At 44.5% G+C, this 20900-nt stretch overlaps 1 pseudogene; it reads right to left on the minus strand.

Moving 5' to 3' along the window:
* Positions 1-1576: 1576 nt before the first annotated feature.
* Positions 1577-11398, minus strand: LOC133893385 (putative disease resistance protein RGA3; annotated as a pseudogene).
* Positions 11399-20900: the final 9502 nt, after the last annotated feature.

Here is a 20900-nt window from a genome sequence, read left to right on the forward strand (position 1 = left end):
AAGTCAAAATTGCCGGTCCTAATTTTGTCCAGACTCATTCTTTCATATCACGAAAGAATGAAGATATTAATATATATTCAAACACAATTTTTATTCAAGAACATTTCCCTCATTCATTTTTTATAATACTTCGACCCGATCTGCGCCGTTTCCCCCTTTTCTTTACGAAAACTACTTGCAGGACCATTTGACCTAGTTGGGTACTGCATAATCTTTCGAAATTACAAGGTAGATGCACATGTACATTATCATACGTAGACAAGTGTACTATATTGTGAAAGAAACTGTCTTTCACAAACAAGATGCGGTGAGAATCATTTTTACTAGAGCAGCTCAAGCTTGAAGAAGTAGTAGAGAATGAGGATACCTATAATAGTTCTCAAAAAATTTCGTCTCTGGCACTATGTGCCCCTAATCAGTATTTATATTGCTTCTCTGAGAGTAAGGTTACAAACATACCCCCTCAGTGGTAGAGACACGAGATACTACTAGTACAACCGGGTTACATGGCCAGTTTTGTACTAGATCATTCAGGCCAGAGGTCAAAATATCGACACGTTGATGACATCACTCGACCGTGGCAGTCACGGCCGCGGTGAGCAACCATTGTGCTTGGTCAATCGCCAAATACGGCGTCAGTCTTGTCCGGCGTATCAAGGCGGCCGCCACTTGCACCAGTGTGTTAGGGCGGTCACAACTTGCACCGGTGTGTCAAGTCGGCCGTCACTTGACGGGCATTAAATGCCAGTCATATCACAGAAGATACCACGTGGTTGTTGAGCCCGACCCTGCTGGCCTCACTGAGGGGCCCTCACCCTTCTCCAAGTTTCCAGTGGTTAGTAACCTCCAGGCCTCCAAGCTCCGAAGGTTTGGGTCGCCGGGACCACTCCGGGCTTCGAAGGAGTCTTGAGTTTGATAGTCTTCGGTCTTAAGAGGGCGGAATCAAGAGGTGATGGGGTCCTCGATGACGACCCCCAACATACTAGGTACTCCCTAACACACGTTTGGAAAATCTGAGTCCTGAACATGCTGCCTAATTAACTAAGCGGCCTGGCATGCCGAATTACAAGATTGACCATTACTCTTCAATTATCTCCGCCATAAAAGGGTAATTCAGTTGAGTTGCCAAACTCTCTTTTAAAAGAAGTTGACTACAGTGGATCATACTCCCAACAGAGCAGATCATCTAATTCTGCTGTAACAATTCAACTATTATGATTGAATAAGGGTGGATATAATCATTCCAGAGAAAGTTGCACATACTTAAAATTAACACTGGGAAATTCACACTTGTAATTATTAAATTTAGCATCTTGCAATGCATACCTTTAGATTACTGTGATATAGCATCTGTTGGCTGTGAAAACGAAGACAGTGAAATTACACTTCAGATGAACGAAGTCCATAAAATCCCAGTGCTTTCATGCAAGTATACACATGACAACAGAGAAAGCATCATCTTGAAGCAAACCAGGCACTTGAAAACATAAAGAAAATGCAAGTCTCAAAACCCAGATTCTGGGGCTGTTATCTGGAGTAAAACCAATGACAGGCAATTCGTTACATCTCATGAAAATCTATGCCGCAATGATCACGCATTATTCTGTTAATAGTAAACACTTTACACATGACAAGGTAGTAGTACAGTTTCACAATGTTGTAACTTTTGATATCCTAAAATGACTATGCTATAAGACACTCTATCAAAGATGTTCAGATATCCTCCTACTTAAGCCTGATAATTACAAAATTAACAAAATGTGACTTCGCTTTTCATAGAATGCTTCCTCTTCGCAGCTGTATATTTTAGCTCCCGAATCTCACAGGTATAGCCATAGCTATAGAAGGGCGGTATCTGAGACCTCCATGCTAGGACTTCAAATTTACCATGAGGCTTAGCACTTCCATACAACACATCTTGGATTCTTATCTTCGGGACTTCTTCTTCTGAAGAGCGTTGATACTGATGATAAGCCACCAAATCTTCAGAACGTGTAGCCATTCTCCCAAGATGTGTAGGCCTATTTTTGTCCACAAGATCAAATGGAGGCTCATCAAATCTGGAGAGGTGCTTCAAGAAGGCCAGAAGCTTGCACCAAAAGTGGATGTCAAAGTTATACCTCATCAAACAGGCGGTGATGGTTGCACTAATGAGGGTCCCGTTCAGCGCCCAGGCTATCTCCATGGTCAAGTATGCAAGCCTCGGGTGCATCTTGGGATCCGTGATTCCAAATGTGAGTGTCTTGAAGAAATACCAGTACGCTTCATTTTTTTTTTTTGACAGGAGAAACGATCTCTGATTCTATTGAAAGGAACATGCATGACAGTAATATACATCGGAACAGCATCAGGCATTTTACAGCTCCACAAAACAGCACATATGAGGGAGGTACCAAAGTCACGGACGCCAAGCTAGCTAAACAAGTACCATCACGCATTTTACAGCTCCACAACATCAGACACAGCACGCAGACTTGACTGAAAATTGTTGCACCGCTCCGCAAGTTGGTCCATAGCCGGGTCAATCAACTACTTGTCGCCCTCCTTAAGCAAGATTTTTCAGTTCTGCAAATAAGAAAGGCCTTTAAGAAGATTGGCAATCGGCTTTCTGGGAAAGACCTTTTCAATCGCCATCTTTTTGCGATTACACCATATAGCTTAGCTGAGTCGTGCAAAAAAGAAGAGACACAATTTCACAAGCATATTTAGGTTTTGTTTCACCCATCCAAGAGCAAGATCCTCTAGGTTCCTGGGTTGGCCCACCCAACCAAAGCACTCTCTAATAACACTCCAAGTGAAGTTAGCTAGGACACACTGGAAGAAAATGTGATCAACGGTTTCCTGTTTACCGCAAAGACAACATAATTCGCTACCCTTCCAGCCTCTCCGTTTTAGAGAAATTGCCGTTTGAAGTCTATCATTGAACATTTGCCATAGAAAGACCTTAATTTTCTGAGGGATCTTGCATTTCCAAATGTTTCCACTAATCTTACTTCTTATCCCTCCATCCATAATAAAGCGATAGAGAGATTTGGTGGTGAAATTCTTGGATAGCTCCAGGGCCCAATGAGCTTCATCGGCAAAGTTGTATAGATTAACGGGAATCATCAAAGACTTCAGTTCCTCGTAGCTCCCTAGCTCTGAGGGAATTAGGACTCTTTTGAAGTTGATTTCGAAAGCGCCGCCCTTGAAACAATCAGCCACCTTGGCCGAGGTATTAGAAACCATTTTGAAAAGCTACGGGAATTGAATCTTAAGGGGGGTATTCTATATCCAGGTGTTAGTCCAAAACCTAACCCATTTTCCATTGTGAACCTTGTAGACAACTCCCCATTGAAAAAGATGCTTGACTTTGGACTTAGAGCCAAAAAAATCCCCATCTCTCATGTACTTTGCTTTTAGGAGCTTGCACCACAGAGCATCCTCATCCTTAAGGATTTTCCAAATCCACTTCACCATTAGGCATTGATTCATAATTAGTGTGTTAATAATCCCAAGACCTCCTTGGTCTTTTGGCATCCCATTTAATCATGTGATATTTAAATTTATCCTGGGTCCTTCTCCAGAAGAATTTGGACCGGATAGTGTCCATCTTATCGTGGGTGCCAGCATGAAGGAGATAAAAGCCCATAATATATATGGGGAGGCTGCTTAAATAGGTATTGGTCAAAACTAGTCTTCCCCCTGAAGACATATTTTTCCCTTTCCAAGGGTCCAACCTTTTCTGAACTAGAGGAACAAAAGCAGCCAGACCAAGGCACTGATCATCAATGGGAATGCCAAGGTACTTAATGGGGAGGACCCTAAATTTGCAGTTGAGCATGTTGGCACACTTCTCTTTAGAGGCTTGATCCATCCCAAAAACAAAAGTCTCGCTTTTGTTGAAATTGATTTTAAGCTCGGATAACCATTCAAAACTATACATAATGATCTTCAAGTTTAGAATGCTGGACTCGGAGCAATCAATCATGATCACTGTATCATCAGCATACTGCACATGGGTGATCCCCCTGGGATGAGATGATCCATCAAACCTTTAACTAGGCCTCTATCCTTAGCTTTGTTCATCATTGCACCCAAAGTCTCTGCCACAATATTGAATAGAATGAGGGACAAAGGGTCCCCCTGTCTTAGTCCTTGGTAAGTTCTGAAATAAGAGCCCCTTTGGCCATTCACATTGATGCACACATGTCCTCCTTGGACGGTTTGCATCACCCAGTTAACCCACCTCTTGGGGTAGCCTTTCGTAGTCATGGCTTCCTTGAGAAACCCCCATCTAACTTTATCATACGCCTTTTCAAAGTCAATCTTGAGGAGGAGATCCTGCTTAGAGTGTCTTAGTTCGTGAATAGTTTCATGAACAATCACCACCCCTTTCAGGATGTTTCTCCCCTTGATAAAAGCTAACTGACACTCATCGATAGTCCGGCCTGCCACTGGACTTACTCTGTCTGTCATCATCTTTGTGAAGGCTTTGTAATCCACATTTAACAGACATATGAGTCTATATTGTTTAATATTGTTAGTCTCCTTTGTCTTTGGAATCAAAGTAATAACTCCATAGTTAATTCTCTTGATATCCAAATTACCTATATTAAAGTCTTTCAACATGGCATACATATCCCCCATGGTAATATGCCAAAAATTCTGAAAGAAGGAGACACTGAACCCATTAGGCCCAGGAGCACAATCCGCCTCCATGGTTTGGATTGCCATGTCTAACTCCTCACCCTCGAAAGGATTTTCCAGAGATTCTTTATCAAGAAGGGACAACTGCTCACCCTAGTTCTAGAAGTTTTGTTTTAGATGCATGCCTCTGGTTGTGAGCCAAAAAGGTCTTTGTAGAACTCTACAATGTGTTTCATGATCTCCACTTGTTACTTTATTACCCCTGATTCAGTCTCCAAATGTCTGATTTGGTTTTTCCTTTTTCTTCCGTTAGCACAAAGGTGGAAGAATTTTGCATTAGAATTGCCGTGGAGAATCCAGTCTTGCCCACCTCTCCTTTGCCAATATATCTCTTCCATGAGGTGTTGATTTTTCAAGTCTCGCTCAATTTGGTATCTGTTCTTCCATTCACCAGCACCCAGACCTTCTCTATCTGCTTTGAAATCAAGGGCCTACAGTTCTTGAATGAGGAGATTCTTCTGAGTTTTATTAGTGCCATGTATCTATCTACTCCAGCCAACAAGGAATTTCCTGCTTCTAACCAAGCACCCATGCCAGGAGTCTAGGGAGTAGATAGCCTCAGGCATTCTTTCTTTAAAGGAAGCTCATTTTCCTTCAAACATGTCCTTAAAACCAGGTTGTAGCATCCATTGCTTCTCAAAGAAGAAATATTTGGAGCCTTTCACTTTGGGCTCCCCTGAGTCCAAGATGATAGGACTATGTTCTGAACCAACCCTGGTAGTACTCCATGCACTACAGAGCAGGAATCTTTCTTCCCAATCCGTGGTGATCAGAATTCTGTCAAGGTTAGCCATCACGGGGGTTTCTTGTTTATTAGTCATAGTAAATTGGACCCCAGATCTGTGTATCTCCCTTAGCTGCTCGTTACCGATGATGGCGTTAAACATTTTCATCAAGTGATAATTCACGTTTTCGTTGTTCTTATCTTTAGCGGACCTAATAAAGTTGAAGTCACCCCCCATAACAATGGGCAGGGGCTCATTTTCACAGTAAGAACTTAGTTCCTGGAGGAAGTGATCCAGCCAACTATGATCTATTGGCCCATGCACAGTAACTAGGTTCCACCTCAAGTTAGTATCTTTGTTCCTCAGAAGTAACTCGATGGAGTAATTGCCAATATGGGAGTCCTCAATCTCAATAGTTTCATCCCTCACACCCATGAGGATGCCCCAGGAGTGCCCCTTTGCCGGCAGCCATTGCCAGAGAAAAAGGGGTGTGTCCTGAGATTTCAGCTAGCTCCTTGCTAGAGAAATCCTTCTTGATGGTCTCTTGCAGTCCCACTGCATCCAAATGCTCTTGGGAAATAAATTCTCTAATTTGTTTTCTTCTAGATGGGTTACCCAACCCCCTGACATTCCAGAATAAGGTCCTCATCTTTCTTCCTATCTAGTGCAGGCTTTAGGGGCTTGCTTACCCGACTGGGATGCTTTGTCCCAAAGCTTCTCGTAGCCTCTAGCATTGTTATCGATCACCTCCATAGACTCAACTGAGGAGTCCCCTTCACCATGAGGGGAGGTCTTATCCACTAGCTTGGCTAAATACTCCTGGTAATTAGCTTCCGCTATAGCTGCTCTTGCTATTTCCTCAACTTTGAAAGCTGAAATCAATTCTTTCGGATTATCTACTTCTAAGTCAAGATTATTAATGACCTCAAATATATAGATATCAGAAGCATTATGCAGAATGGTAAAGGGGTTAGTAGAGGAATTACCTTTTTCCTCCAAGTTCTTAACCCTAATTCTATTCATGGCCTTCTCTTTAATGGGGATCCCATCTCTAGGGACCCTCTTGCTGAATCTGGTGGCAATAGTTAGTCTACCCCCTCGGGCCCTAGTTCATCATCTTTTTCAGATTCAGAGAACAAGGCCTGGCCTGTGCCTTTATCATAATTGTCAAGGAGAGCCTCCTCCATGGAGGCATCTGCTTTGCTGCCCTCCCTGTCGCGGATAGCTAGAACATTATCCCCAGAATTGTTTCTTTCTTCAGGGTTTAGCAGTGCTGGCCACCTATTGGTCTCCATACAGTAAGGCCCCTCACTGCCGTGCACCAACATATGACCAGCTGGCACCTTCTATGTCTCCTGTTCAGCTTCCTTTCCCTGAGTAGACTCATCCCCTGACTGTGGTGTGGCAGGATGGAGAAGAGAGTCTAAGGGGGGTTCCTTGCCCACTATAGATACGCTAACATTCTTCGCAGGATTATCTTCCACCATGTCGAGCACCAACATCGCAGAGGTAGGATCAAGAAGCTCATCTTGGGGCCTACTGCTCGGAGTAGGTATAGTGCATAAGGTAGTGTTGATTTCCTCTACGAAGGGCAGTAGGTCGTCACCACCTCCCATCAGGTTCAAGTTGTACAAAGAAGTAGAGTTCTCTTTGATAGCAAGATCTGACATGTTTTTGTTTTCAAGAGGCCCCTGACATTCCCAAGAAATAGTGATCCCCACCATAGGGTCAAACATGGCTAGATGCATTGCTTGAATTGCTTCCTGGTTGTCCTTCTTTTCCATTCGTTTGTGTTCCTTCTGTTTGGTAGCTTTCTTGGGAGTCTTGTTTATGCCAGCCTCAGCACCTTCCCAGTTAGAAGAGTCATCAAACTCGTTTTCATCATCATCGAAATCCTCATCTTTGGGTCCGTCTGGTTTAGGCCCCTCCTTGGGTCCTTTCCCAAACAAGCCCTCGGTGACAAATCTGATGTCGTGACCGTCCCTATCAAAGTACACCCTGACAAAGTGTCAAATTTTGTGGGGGTCTAGACAATTCACTTTGACACGGGCAAGATCCTTCCTAATTAGACTCAATTCATCAACCACCAGCGGTTCAACCACAATTGAAGTGATCTCCTTGACCACATCTTCTTCCTTCGTACATGTAGGTATTCCATAGACCTTAATCCACACTGTCTGTAGCATGTTTACCACGGCGAGATCTTTATCATATTTCGAGAATTTAACCTTTAGAGACCTCAATTCCATAGAGTTCATTCTAGTCATTGTGTTCAAAGCATCTTTGCTGGGAAACACGACCACATAATCACTTGTGTCCAACTTCCTAACGTTCCAATCCCATTTGGAATCAATCACAACTTTCAGTTCCTCCTCTAATTTGTTCACTGTAGCTTCCCCCTTGAAGTACCATGACCAAGCTAGAGTTAAAGATGACGCCCTTCTTATCCTTCCCAATTTTGATGGAGTAGAAGCCTTGCTCAACTCCAAAGCCAAACATTTTGAGCTTTCTATTGTTTTTTAGGCAATCAACAGCCATATGTCCGGGCTTTTTGCATTTGTAACACACAGGCTAGTTGTTGCAGTGTAACTGATGGTGACCCACTATTTGACATCGAAAACATAGCATGTCTTCTTCAGGAGTGATAGGTTTGGTGGATTTACCTTTGTTGTCTTGGCGGGGGGGGGGGGGGGGGGCAGGGGTTCGTTCTCTGCCTAATTGGTCCACCCTTCCCGTGAAGCACCTGGGATCACTTGCCGCCGAGCTATTTGCCTTATGCTGCCACGGTCCGGTTGACCAGCCCCTGGCCTCCTTGACCAGCGAGCATTCCGCCATGGCCTCCTTGCCCGAGCAGGTCGCCTCGTCCACGGCCGCTCTATCCAGATGGATCGCCGCCACGGCCACCTTGACTGGTGGGACCACTCCCACGGCTCCCTTGGCCGGCGCGGTCGCCACCTTGATTTGGGAGCTAGTGCCAGCCTCCTTGGCCTCCAGATCTGAGCGATAGCGGACGGAAGGAGCGATCTCCGGATCGATTGAAGCCTCGTTGTAGCTTAGCTCGGAGATCTTGTTCGCGCCTGAGGTCCAGCTCCAGCAAATCATCCTCCTCCATCCAATCTTCCTCCTTTCTTCTCTTCTCCCCGTGGGGGTTGTGTTGGCCGATGACGTTCTTCCGGCTCATCGCGCCCTGCAGGACCACTTGCACGAAGATTTTCTCAAGTGGGGGTGGCTCACCAAGCTTCTTCACTCGCCACGCCCTCGAACTAAGCCTCCGAATCTCCACCGCATCGTCAGGAATCCAACCCCAAGCAACACGCTGTGCTTAGAGATCCAGACCCATGGCTCAGGAATCGACCGGGTTGAGTGGTCGTAGATATTTTTGATGGATAAGCCAGAGTCCCACATGCCCTTCGTGTTGAGATTGGGCTTTGGCTCGTCCCCATCCCGTGGGCCAATTCTAGGCCCGAACCAACCTATGTCCAGAGCACTGTTCGTCTGGGTGATTTTTGAAATTGCTGGGGAACTCGTCCCCAATGATCGCCGTGGCGGCGCCGCCTGAGTCGGAGAGGAAGGGGGCGCCTCCCGACACTGCACGAGATCGCTCTCCATGGATTCAGAATCGTCCTCCTTGGACCTTGAGGCGAACATGGATTTCGAACGCCATGGCTTTTCTCTCCTCGTCGATCAACCACTTTGGTTTTGGAGGCAGCGGTCCCGGTTGCTGGAGAGATCTGAGGATATCTCGCTGCTCAAGCTTCGCCCTTGCGAAGTATGTGGCGCTGTTTGAATCGGCGTCGAAGCTCCACGACCACCATGGCTGATCGGCTCTGAGGTTGGGGGCGAGGTGCATCGAGGTCGCATTTAGGTCCCGATCAGCGGACAGTGATGGATATATAGGATATTTTGGTTTCTACCAGTACGCTTCATGGGACAGATATTTTAGTGTTACTGCCCACGTTGTACCAAGCTTTACGATCTTGTCGGATCGGCTTGTGACTATGATTTTATGACTGCTTGGAACACACCATTTACGTGCAGAACACAACCTATTCCATGAACCTATCCCAACACATATATTTTAGTTAGGGATCTCAGTGAAGATGCATGGAATAGGTTCTAACTCAACAATAACTAGCATTCTACCGTCTTTGTTCGAGTTGGACACATGATTTTGATGTTTCTTTATACATCATTCTCTGAAAGTATCTAGCTCATCATCTATAAAATCATAGCCATGCAAGAATAAGATTTCTGAGAAATGATCACAGACTCTTTCATCATTGCAAACATTAGTGACAAGGGTGCTCTTGTCGATTTTGCCGGGACCAACAATTGGCAGGACCTCCAATTCTTCAGGTCCATGATGTTGTGTGCGCAACAGGAAGTTGATGACAAGTTCTGCTTCCATCTGGCTGCCAAATGTCACGTGACCGACGGCCAACCTCGCCGGTAAGACCGATTCTGGCGATACGGAGAAGAATTGGAGGAGAAGAGCGTCGTGGGAGAGAGAATTGAAGAGGAAGAAGATACAGAGTAGTGTTCGAATGTTCATTCTTGTCTATCTCCAACCAGGGTTCAAAAAACCGTCGGTAACCGTCCAAAAATCGGGGTTACCGACCTTCCCGGTCCGGTCCGGTTTCAAAAACCGAACGGTAACCGAAATTTGAATTCAAAAAATTCGAAAAAATAAAAAAATTAAAAAAAACAGAAAAAATCTTTAAAAAAACTAGACACAATTCTAAGACCTTCTGTGAAAAAAATTTCAAAAATAATGTCGTTTGCATCATATTCTATAGGGATAAAGTTTGAAAAAAATTGAAGCGTGCGGCTCAATTATTAACTCACGTTAAGAAAAAGTGTAACATGCAAACACATATTTTTCTTGTATAAAACGTATTTTAAGAGAATCTTTAAAATTGATTTCACTTTATTTAGAGTTTTATTAAATTCTCTATGATTTTTACAAAGTTCACAAGCTTAAAGTGAATATGTTAAGAAACATCACTGTAATTAACTTTTTCATGTCTAATATTATTTTTTCTACGTAAATCATAATATAAATAAGCTAATGAAAGTGGTTTCACTAATTTTTGAGGTGTGATGGGTCAGTTATGAATTAATTTAGTCGCAACACATTTACACAATCATGCATGTTACAATAACTAATTCATGAGTTTATATATTTTTAAAAGATATATGATCATGTAATAAGACTAACAAAATTAGTTTCATGATTTTTGGATTAGCAAAGAGTAAACTATGCATTTACCTTGGTTTAACAAATAAAATTTCTCACAGCAAATTTTGAACTTTTTTATGAGTATAAATACTTTTATCATGTAGATCATGTTACAAGAAAGCCAACAAAATTGGTTTCACTTGATTTGAAGCTCAGATGAATTAGTTATTGATTTTACAAGATTGAACCCTTTTTTAGGTTTTTTGTTGAACTGCGCTGAAATTCGATAAAACCGCTCGATAAATCGAGAAAATCGAGCGGTTACCGACCCAAACCGCTCGGTAACCGACCAAATAAAAAATGCGAGAAAATCGCTCGGTAACCGACCCAAACCGCTTGGTAACCGACCCAAACCGCTCGGTTACCGAGAGGGCAAAAACACGATTTTTTCGCAAAAATTCAAAATTTGCCGAATGAATTTTCTCTGATTTTTTTAAATTTTTGACCGGTAATCGCGGTTACCGCCGAAGGTCGGTAACCGACCTCCGGTCGGTAACGTGAACCCTGTCTCCAACTCATCCTTCTGGGCTCTATTTATTAAATATTTATGTTAGAAAATATATATAAAAAAAAAAGCTCAACCACTCGACGCCTCCCGCGCAGACCTTCCGCCAGCTGAACAGAACCGCTCAAGTCCCTGACACCAAACATGCAGTTTCCCAGCAGGAGATGCATGCTATAAGGTTGGCGGTACAGGAGGGTACCTTGTCAAGAACACGACCAACTCTTTCGCATCATGGATCATGGAGCTCAAATCGTCAATTGCCTCTTGCAGTTGTTTCAAAATGTGCGTGTTTCTACTGGAGAAGCAGAAGCCTTTCAGAGAATTTACTTTGGACATAGACGAAGAGTGACTCGCGACGTGATCTTTGGCGTCCTCCTCATCGTGAGATTGGCACCTGAAGGTGTCGAGCGTGTAATAGCCTCGGTGCATGGAGTCTCTCAGCATATCCAGCTGCTGGAGCATAGCCTGGTTTGTGATGCGCCGCCCCATGGCCTCGTCCACGGTGATCTGCTCCTGGACTAGGACCCTGCGGAGGCGGTCCTCCACGTCCAGCGCCATTGGTTTGGAGTTTTTGCTGATGAAGAAATTTATGGATCGAGCGGTCAGCTCACCCAGAACTGCAGAAAGGAGCATCTCCATTTGGGGACTGTCTCCTCAGGAAGATAATGCAGCTGTGGTGGAATGGGATGAGATGTGATGTCTCTGAGTCCAAGGAGATGTATCTAGTCTAGATGTATCAATATACAGTCGACAACCAAAAAAGAACAGTCCAATTGTATTATTGTTGCAGACTTGCAGGCAATAAGAAAGGACCCGTGTTGTGAGTTAAAGGAATCGCGTCATGCCAAAGCCTGGCCAAATGCATCAGCTGAACACAGTACGTAGCTTCATGCGCTTGTGAACCAAATAGCGTCCGCCAAAACTCTTGAGTAAACCAAATTCACATGTGATTCGATCACCAAATACAACGCAACATGTCGCATCCGTTGCTGTGGCGGCTGGGATATTTTACTCCATTAGATAAAAAATGTCGTATCCAGTGCTGGCATGATCCTGACAACTGACTTGTATCGTAGAGTTTTTGCAGTTGATTTTGCAGGAGTAGCCTCTTGTTCCCTTTGCCTGTGTCTGATTAGCGCATATCTTGATGGCTCTGATCTGACGTTGTCCTCCGAGTGCGTAGCTACCGTCCTTGGGACTAGGGTATTTTCGATATCTACAAACATGACTTCAGTACTAGTGCCAACTGTGTTAAAACATGTGATGTTCATCTTCAACAATCTGATGACCGCACTACCGAGAGTAGAAGGGAGAGAGGGGGGAGATGGATGGGTTCATACCTGAGACTCCAGTGGTTGGAGTAAGGTTGCTAGAACCCGCCATCTCTGCTTCGTCGGTGGAGCTCTGCGCTAGGGCAGCGACGGTCGGGGCAGAAGGGCTCGCCGGCGTCCGACGATGGTGACGTAGGCGCACGTAGTCCAGGGCGTGACGCAGAGGGCCAGGTGGAGCTTCCCGTCGGCACAGCGCCCCCTCCTCTAGATCGGTTAGGGTTTAGGTGTCGGTGGGGTGACTAGCGGCGCGATGAACCTCGTACCGAGCGCCCCGGCCTCCACCTCTTTTTATAGCGCTGGCGACGGGGGCCCACCAGCCATAATGGGCTGGACGCCCCCGATCAGGGCGCGGGTCAAGGTTCTAATTAAGCCGTTGGGCTTAATTAGTGAGAGATCAGTCTAACATTCTCCCCCTTGATCTCACTCTACACTTTTACTTTTAAACTTTTACTTTTATCCCATTCCATCACAGATAGTTGCATAGAGCATACTTCATCGTCACGGTCAATCGCCGATAGATTTGGTAGCTACAAGCACGTCTCTGTTTTGAAACAGATTCTTTGACTTTTGGGCCCTAGAAGTCCAGGAATCACAGGCTATCCCTTAACCCCATGCCGGCTACATGTTCCTTGAACACGTTGGGTGGTAAGCCTTTCGTTAGCGGATCCGCGAGCATCCTTGCTGTACTTATATGCTCGAGACTTATGATTTGATCCCGGACTTTATCCTTCACAACGTAATACTTTATGTCAATGTGTTTGGCAGCACCACTTGACTTATTGTTGTGAGCGTACTGTACTGCCGGATAATTATCGCAGTATAACTTTAGTGGTCTATTGATGTCGTCAACCACCTTTAAACCGGGTACGAACTTCTTTAGCCAGTTCACCTGCCCCGTTGCCTCGTAACATGCTACAAACTCGGCATACATTGTGGACGATGTAGTGACGGTTTGTTTGGAGCTTTTCCATGATATTGCTCCTCCTGCGAGAGTAAACACGTACCCTGACGTGGACTTTCTATCATCTCCCGCATAATCAGAATCCGAGTACCCTACTATGTGCAAGGAATCTGATTTTCTGTACGTTAGCATGAGGCCTTTTGTGCCTTGCAAATAACGCAAGACCTTCTTTACCAATTTCCAGTGTTCTGGTCCTGGATTACTTTGAAATCTACCAAGTAACCCGGTGACAAAAGCTATGTCAGGGCGTGTACAAACTTGCGCATACTGTAAGCTCCCGACAGCTGAAGCATATGGTACCACTTTCATTTGATCGATCTCGTATTGATTCTTTGGGCATTGAAAATCCCCATATCTATCGCCCTTGACTATGGGTGCAGGTGAGGCACTACACTTATGCATACTGAACTTTTTCAAGACCTTTTCTATGTATGCCTTTTGTGACAGTCCTAATACCCCTTTGCTTCTATCTCGGTGTATCTCAATTCCCAGAACATATGCAGCTTCACCGAGATCTTTCATATCAAAGTTCGAGGACAAGAACTTCTTTGTTTCTTTCATTAGGCTGACATCACTACTCGCAAGCAAGATGTCATCCACATATAAGATCAGAAAGATATACTTTCCACTTTTAAACTTTGAATATACACAATTGTCCTCTACATTTTCTTTGAACCCAAACTGTCTTATTGTCTTATCAAACTTCAAGTACCACTGCCTTGAAGCCTGTTTCAACCCATAAATGGATTTCTTTAAGCGGCATCCCAGACGTTCTTTTCCTTTTACGACAAAGCCTTTCGGTTGTGCCATATAGACACTCTCGTCTAAATCCCCGTTAAGGAATGCTGTCTTTACATCCATTTGATGCAAGTCTAAATCATAGTGGGCTACCAGCGCCATTATGATTCTGAAGGAATCTTTACATGAGACTGGAGAAAATGTCTCATTGTAATCAATCCCTTCTCTTTGCGTAAAGCCTTTTGCCACAAGTCGCGCTTTATACTTTTCTATATTCCCTTGGGAGTCATATTTTATTTTGTAGACCCATTTGCAGCCCACTGTTTTGGCTCCTTTAGGAATTACCTCTAAGTCCCAAACCTCGTTGGCACTCATTGATCTTATCTCATCTTCCATGGCCTCAAGCCACTTGGATGAGTGTTCGCTTCTCATGGCTTCTTCAAACGAGGTAGGATCACCTTCCATTTGAAACTCTTCAATGTTATACACTTTATAATCGTCAGGGATAGCTGATCTTCTCACTCTTTGAGACCTTCTAGGAGCCTCTACATTTGGAACATTTTCAAGTTGAGGCTGTTGTTGCTCCCCTTGATCTGTGGCAATAGCTTCCATGGGTTCCTGAAGCACAGGTTCCACATCTTCATTCGTTGTTGCCACAGGAGGGACAACCACAGGTGCTTGCATCACAGTGTCTTCCACTGTCGGTGCAGCTACAACGGGTAGTGAGAAGAATGGCTCATGAGTCAACGGAGTGGGCACATATTCCCGCTTCTCCTCAAGGTCAAACTCTCGAGCTACCACGCTCCCCCTCATCATCTCATCTTCTAGGAAGATTGCGTGTCTCGTTTCCACAAACTTTGTATGTCTTTCAGGGCAGTAGAAACGATAACCTTTCGATCTTTCAGGATAGCCAATGAAATGGCAACTAACTGTTTTGGGATCTAGCTTCCCAATGTTTGGGTTAAACACCTTGGCCTCAGCTGGGCTCCCCCACACACGTAAATGCTTTAGTGAGGGTACTCTCCCTGTCCACAACTCATACGGTGTCTTGGGCACCGATTTACTTGGTACTCTATTGAGAATATGGATTGCTGTCTTTAATGCTTCTATCCATAGACCCAATGGTAGGGATGAGTAACTCATCATACTACGCACCATATCCATCAGGGTACGGTTACGCCTTTCAGCTACTCCATTTTGCTGAGGCTCGCCCGGTGTCGAATACTGGGCTACTATTCCATTTTCTTGTAAGAACCTTGCAAAAGGTCCAGGAATCTGTCCATACGGGGTATGACGACCGTAGTACTCCCCTCCACGGTCAGATCTGACTATCTTAATCTTTAAACTGTGTTGGTTCTCAACTTCTGCTTTGAATATCTTAAATTTATCCAATACTTCTGTTCTTTCTTTAATTGGATAAATATAGCCAAAACGGGAGTAATCATCTGTGAATGTTATGAACGAGTCAAAACCATCCACACTTTTCACAGGAAATGGACCACATATGTCTGTGTGGATTATTTCTAATATTCCTGTGCTTCGTTTGGCATTTTTCTTAATTTTCTTTACATATTTTCCTTTTATGCAATCTCTGCATTGCTCTAAGTCTGCGAACTCTAATGGAGGAAGAATATCATTCTTTACTAGTCTCTCTATTCTCCCCCTCGAAATATGGCCTAAACGACAGTGCCATAATTTCGACGACGCATCTTGAGTTCGCTTTCGTTTTCTGTTTACATCCGCAGACGAGGATACGTTTTCACTATCACATATAACATTTACTTCATCACGTAGTGATAACAAATATAACTCATTTTGTAAGATAGCAATCCCAACACATGCATTATTGAATGTTATCTTACATTTGCCATTTCCAAAATGGCAATCATATCCATCATTGTCCAAACATGAAACACTAATCAAATTCCTCTGTAAAGAGGGAACATAAAGCACATCTCTAAGAATTAATGTGAATCCATCAGCAAGCTCCAGAGGAAGGTCGCCAATGGCTTCAACATCTGCTTGGACTCCATTTGCGACTTTAACGTGTCTTTCGCTTCTTTGCGTAGTCCTCGTCGAACGGAATCCCTGTAATGAGTTTGCAACATGAACAGTTGCTCCTGAGTCAATCCACCATGTAGATTTCGAATAACTCACATACAGGATTTCATTTATGAACGTAATAATGTTCTCACCTTTCTTTGCCATTATCATTTTCAAGAATTCAGGACAGTCTTTCTTGTAATGCCCCGTCTTCTTGCAATGAAGACACTGATCTTTCTCCACTGTGAATTTCTTTTGTTGATGCTGCATGGGGCCTTTGCCCTTGCCCTTTGGAGAGTTGGCATCGAAATTCTTTTTCTTGTTATTCTCTTTCACATAGTTGATGAAACCACCATGTGAAGCTTTTATCCTTTCCTCTTCTTGCACACACATAGCAATGAGCTTCTCTAAATCCCACTTCTCGGGCTGTATGTTGTAGTTTACAACAAATGTATCAAACTCTTTTGGCAAAGAAGCAAAAATCAAATGGATAAGGAACTCATCCTTTAGAGCCAGATCCATTGGTTTGAGCTTGGATGCCAAGTTGCTCATCCTCAGTATGTGCTCTCTTATGCCACTGCCTCCACCTGAGTATCTTTCTGTTACCAGCTGCTTTATCAGCTGGGTAGCATAAGTCTTTGAAGAGCCAGTAAACTGACTCTTTATTCTGTTCAGGTACTCAGTGACAGTGTCACACTCTGAGATCGAACCCACAATAGCAGGCTCAATCGTGTTCTTTATCACTGCCAAACATTTCTTGTTGGCAGTGACCCACTTCCTATGCTCAAGGTCATAGGCCATCTTTTGGGATTGATAATCCCTATCTCTGGTTGCCCAAGCGGCATCAGCCTCGTTTGTCTCCCTCACCGGTGCCACAGGATCTGTAGGACACGGTGTGGTGACTACCCAATCAACCTCAGCCAAGATGAAGGCTAGGTCGATTTTCTTTTTCCACTCTGAATAGTTGTCACCTTTCAGAGTTGGAATCTCATTGATACAACCCATCAAGTTGTACCCTCCTGAAAATACAATTCAAATAATGTGAGAACATGAAATGACACCACAATTGCATGCCTTGATTGCAACGTTGGTTAAAATCAAAACATACAACTGTTCCCTGCACTAATTCTATATCACCGTTGGGCAAAATAGAATTAATACATGAGATTATACATTAATATTATTATAATATTGCTATTAATCAACGTTGGTCAGAATAATAACAAAATTATAATAATAATCATCATTTTCATTTCCAGAATTAAATTCTCCCGTTGGTTTGAATTTAATAATGAAAATACGCAGCGGAAAACAATTTTAAATACTTTATACTATTTTTCCAGAATTATTTCTAGACTTTATAATTTTCTGGGCAAAATTATCGTTGGATAATTTTTTTTGCATAAAAATCACACCAATAATTCAATTTAAATACTTTCTGGAAAATGCTAAACAGTATAGATACTTTTATACTGTTGAAAACGCCATTTCGGCCTTGACAGCCCATCCATTTCACTTTCGGCCCGGTACTGTTGGGCCCAGCCGGAGATTTGGCCCGCTAGCGGCCCGCGGCGGACGCGCCCGCGACGGCCGACGCGCGCCCAGGCCGCAACCTGGGCCTGGGTCGCCAATTCGGCCCATCAGCGCGCCCCCCCGCCCGCCCGCGTCGATCTCAGCCATTCATTTGGATCGGACGGCGCAGCGGCGATCTCGGCCGAACAAAACCCGACGTCGCCGCGCCCCTCGCCCTAACCCTAACCTATTCAATCTCCTCTCTCTCTCTCGCGAGACCGAGCGGCGACACGGTGGCCGGGGCGCTCCGCGGCGACCGGCGCCGGAGAGGAGAGACGGTGCCGCCGCGAGGCTCCTCGCCGGCGTGCGCGCTCCCCTAGGGGTGAGCGCGCCGCCGTCGAGTGGCTTCACGGTGGTGCCTGACCCCTTGAGCCCGCGGAGGAGGCGCTCGGGGCTCGGCTCTGTGCCGCACGCCGTCGAGCGGCGGTGCGAGTTCTCTGCCGCCCACGGCGGTGATCTACGGCCAGAAGAGGTGAGAGATCCCCCCCCCTGAGTCGAAGATGAACTGTTAGGGTTAGGGTTTGGTTGTGGGCTCTGATGCCATTGTTAAAACATGTGATGTTCATCTTCAACAATCTGATGACCGCACTACCGAGAGTAGAAGGGAGAGAGGGGGGAGATGGATGGGTTCATACCTGAGACTCCAGTGGTTGGAGTAAGGTTGCTAGAACCCGCCATCTCTGCTTCGTCGGTGGAGCTCTGCGCTAGGGCAGCGACGGTCGGGGCAGAAGGGCTCGCCGGCGTCCGACGATGGTGACGTAGGCGCACGTAGTCCAGGGCGTGACGCAGAGGGCCAGGTGGAGCTTCCCGTCGGCACAGCGCCCCCTCCTCTAGATCGGTTAGGGTTTAGGTGTCGGTGGGGTGACTAGCGGCGCGATGAACCTCGTACCGAGCGCCCCGGCCTCCACCTCTTTTTATAGCGCTGGCGACGGGGGCCCACCAGCCATAATGGGCTGGACGCCCCCGATCAGGGCGCGGGTCAAGGTTCTAATTAAGCCGTTGGGCTTAATTAGTGAGAGATCAGTCTAACAAACTGGTGACCCACTGGATTGAGCAGATAAATTTGCACTCAGCCACAGTGTGGATGAAGTTTGAAAATTCATGTCACTCTGCATCACACCGTAGAGATGGCTAAATAGCTTAGTCGGCCGGTTCGACACGGATCCAGTTAGATACGGCTCGGTTAGGTACGGTCCTATAGATTTGGTTAGTGTAACAGGTGGTGCTATGTCAGTTCGGGTGTCGCGTCTCGGTTCATGGTATAGCTTGTCATATATCGTGCCATACTGGTCGGTTTGGATACTATTGCGGTCTGACGGTACGGTCGGTCCGGTGGGCAAGACGGGCACGGTGCTACTGGCGGTCCGAAAAAATAAAAATAAAAAATAGCTATAAAATTTAAAAAATATATAGAAAATAGATAAACATAAGATAAAATATAGAAAATAGATAAAAATAGCTGCAAAATTTAAAAATATATAAAAAATACAAAATATGATCGTGCCTATAGTACCGGGCTTCGGGCCGACCCAATAAGCACGGCTCATTTAGCCATCTCTATCACACCGGTGATAGATTTTTTTTCCTATAATGTTTGGCATCACTCTTACTTTCTTAATCAGGATCCACAATTAAATTAAATATCATCTTTTTATTTTCCATCATGTTCTCCCCCTCTTATTACACTTATTTGTGAGCTTACATCTCATCTTTATCAGTAGGCACCGAAGCTTAGACTTACATCGATGATAGGAATCTTTTCCTAGGCATCGCATGGCACAGCAGCCAACACGGATGCCAAAAGCTGAAAATAGGTTTCAGGCATCGGTTCAGCCCCACACTGTGGGTGCTCTAACAGTAATTGATTGGCTGCGCAGTTCTGCAAATATATAAACTTACTAAGCTGTAAAACCGGAGCATATGAAATGGCAATGTTTTCTTTTCATACGCTTTCCTTGCAATCTTGAGTACGGGAATACATGTCGAGTAGGCTATTGCAGAGCTTACCAGCTTACAGACAAGCCTAATAGAACATGACAGTATGACACCACTGCTCGAGCTTAAGAGTTTAAAAGAAACGGGCCCTAAAAAAACCACAGAAACACTAAAGGAAAACAAACTGAAATTAACCAGCATGCACCAATCGCACTGATGCTAAAGAGTTGTCCCAGTATAAACCACATGACATTCATCAGAGTCACTACTACACTATTTCACCTTGACTGAGAAAACCGTTGCCTGCGCATGAGCCCCCTTAGTTTGTCAAGCACTTGAGGCACCCACTCTTGGTTCATCATCTGTAGAGGGAGCTCTCAACACTGCAGAAATACACAAAATTTGAAAGTGACATCAACTGGATGAGGAATCGACTTGCCCAAATTGAACATTTGTTTCTAACCAACCACAAGGATCGGCAAGTTGCCGCTAATGGCTAGCCAAAAAGGTAATTAACATATCACGGATCTAAAAGGTAACAACCACACACTTGATCAATAAGAGAAGATGGACTCATAACTCTAGAGAAACACAATCCTTTGTTTTGCATAGATATGATCATCCATATTTCTATGTTGTTAAGTGACATTGACATATCATAAGCAAATCATAGCTAAGGGAAGGGTTTCAGATAGGCATGAGGTTGATGTTTTTTGAACTGTAGAGGCTGATGTAGGTAGTGCATTTGCTACTCAATGAAAGAGAAGCCATATTCTATCCCAGCCTAAATTTAGAAACATAATTTATATATTGTCACTCAAACCTGAGGGGCTACATATCAACGAGACATTGGGAGGCAAATCCTAAATTGCCACGTGAATTTCTTTCTAGAAGAAGTTGCCACATGTATTGGGTGTTACGTTCTCGATCAATTGCCCCAAATTTAGATCGGTTGTCGACCCCAACGACATCCGTCCATAAGAGGAGTAAGTAATGAATAACCCATGCATATCTAGCGACATCAAAAAATGTTCCAAAACAAAACCACTTTCAGGTAGGGATAACACAGATTTTTATGAAACTGTGATGGTGTGTCTTCAAACGTACGTTGTTGAGCACAGTAGCAAGAGAAAAGTTGTTCTGGGATAATTAAACATTATTG

Source organism: Phragmites australis, chromosome 15, assembly GCF_958298935.1.
Source record: "Phragmites australis chromosome 15, lpPhrAust1.1, whole genome shotgun sequence".
In the NCBI taxonomy this organism is placed as follows: Eukaryota; Viridiplantae; Streptophyta; class Magnoliopsida; order Poales; family Poaceae; genus Phragmites; species Phragmites australis.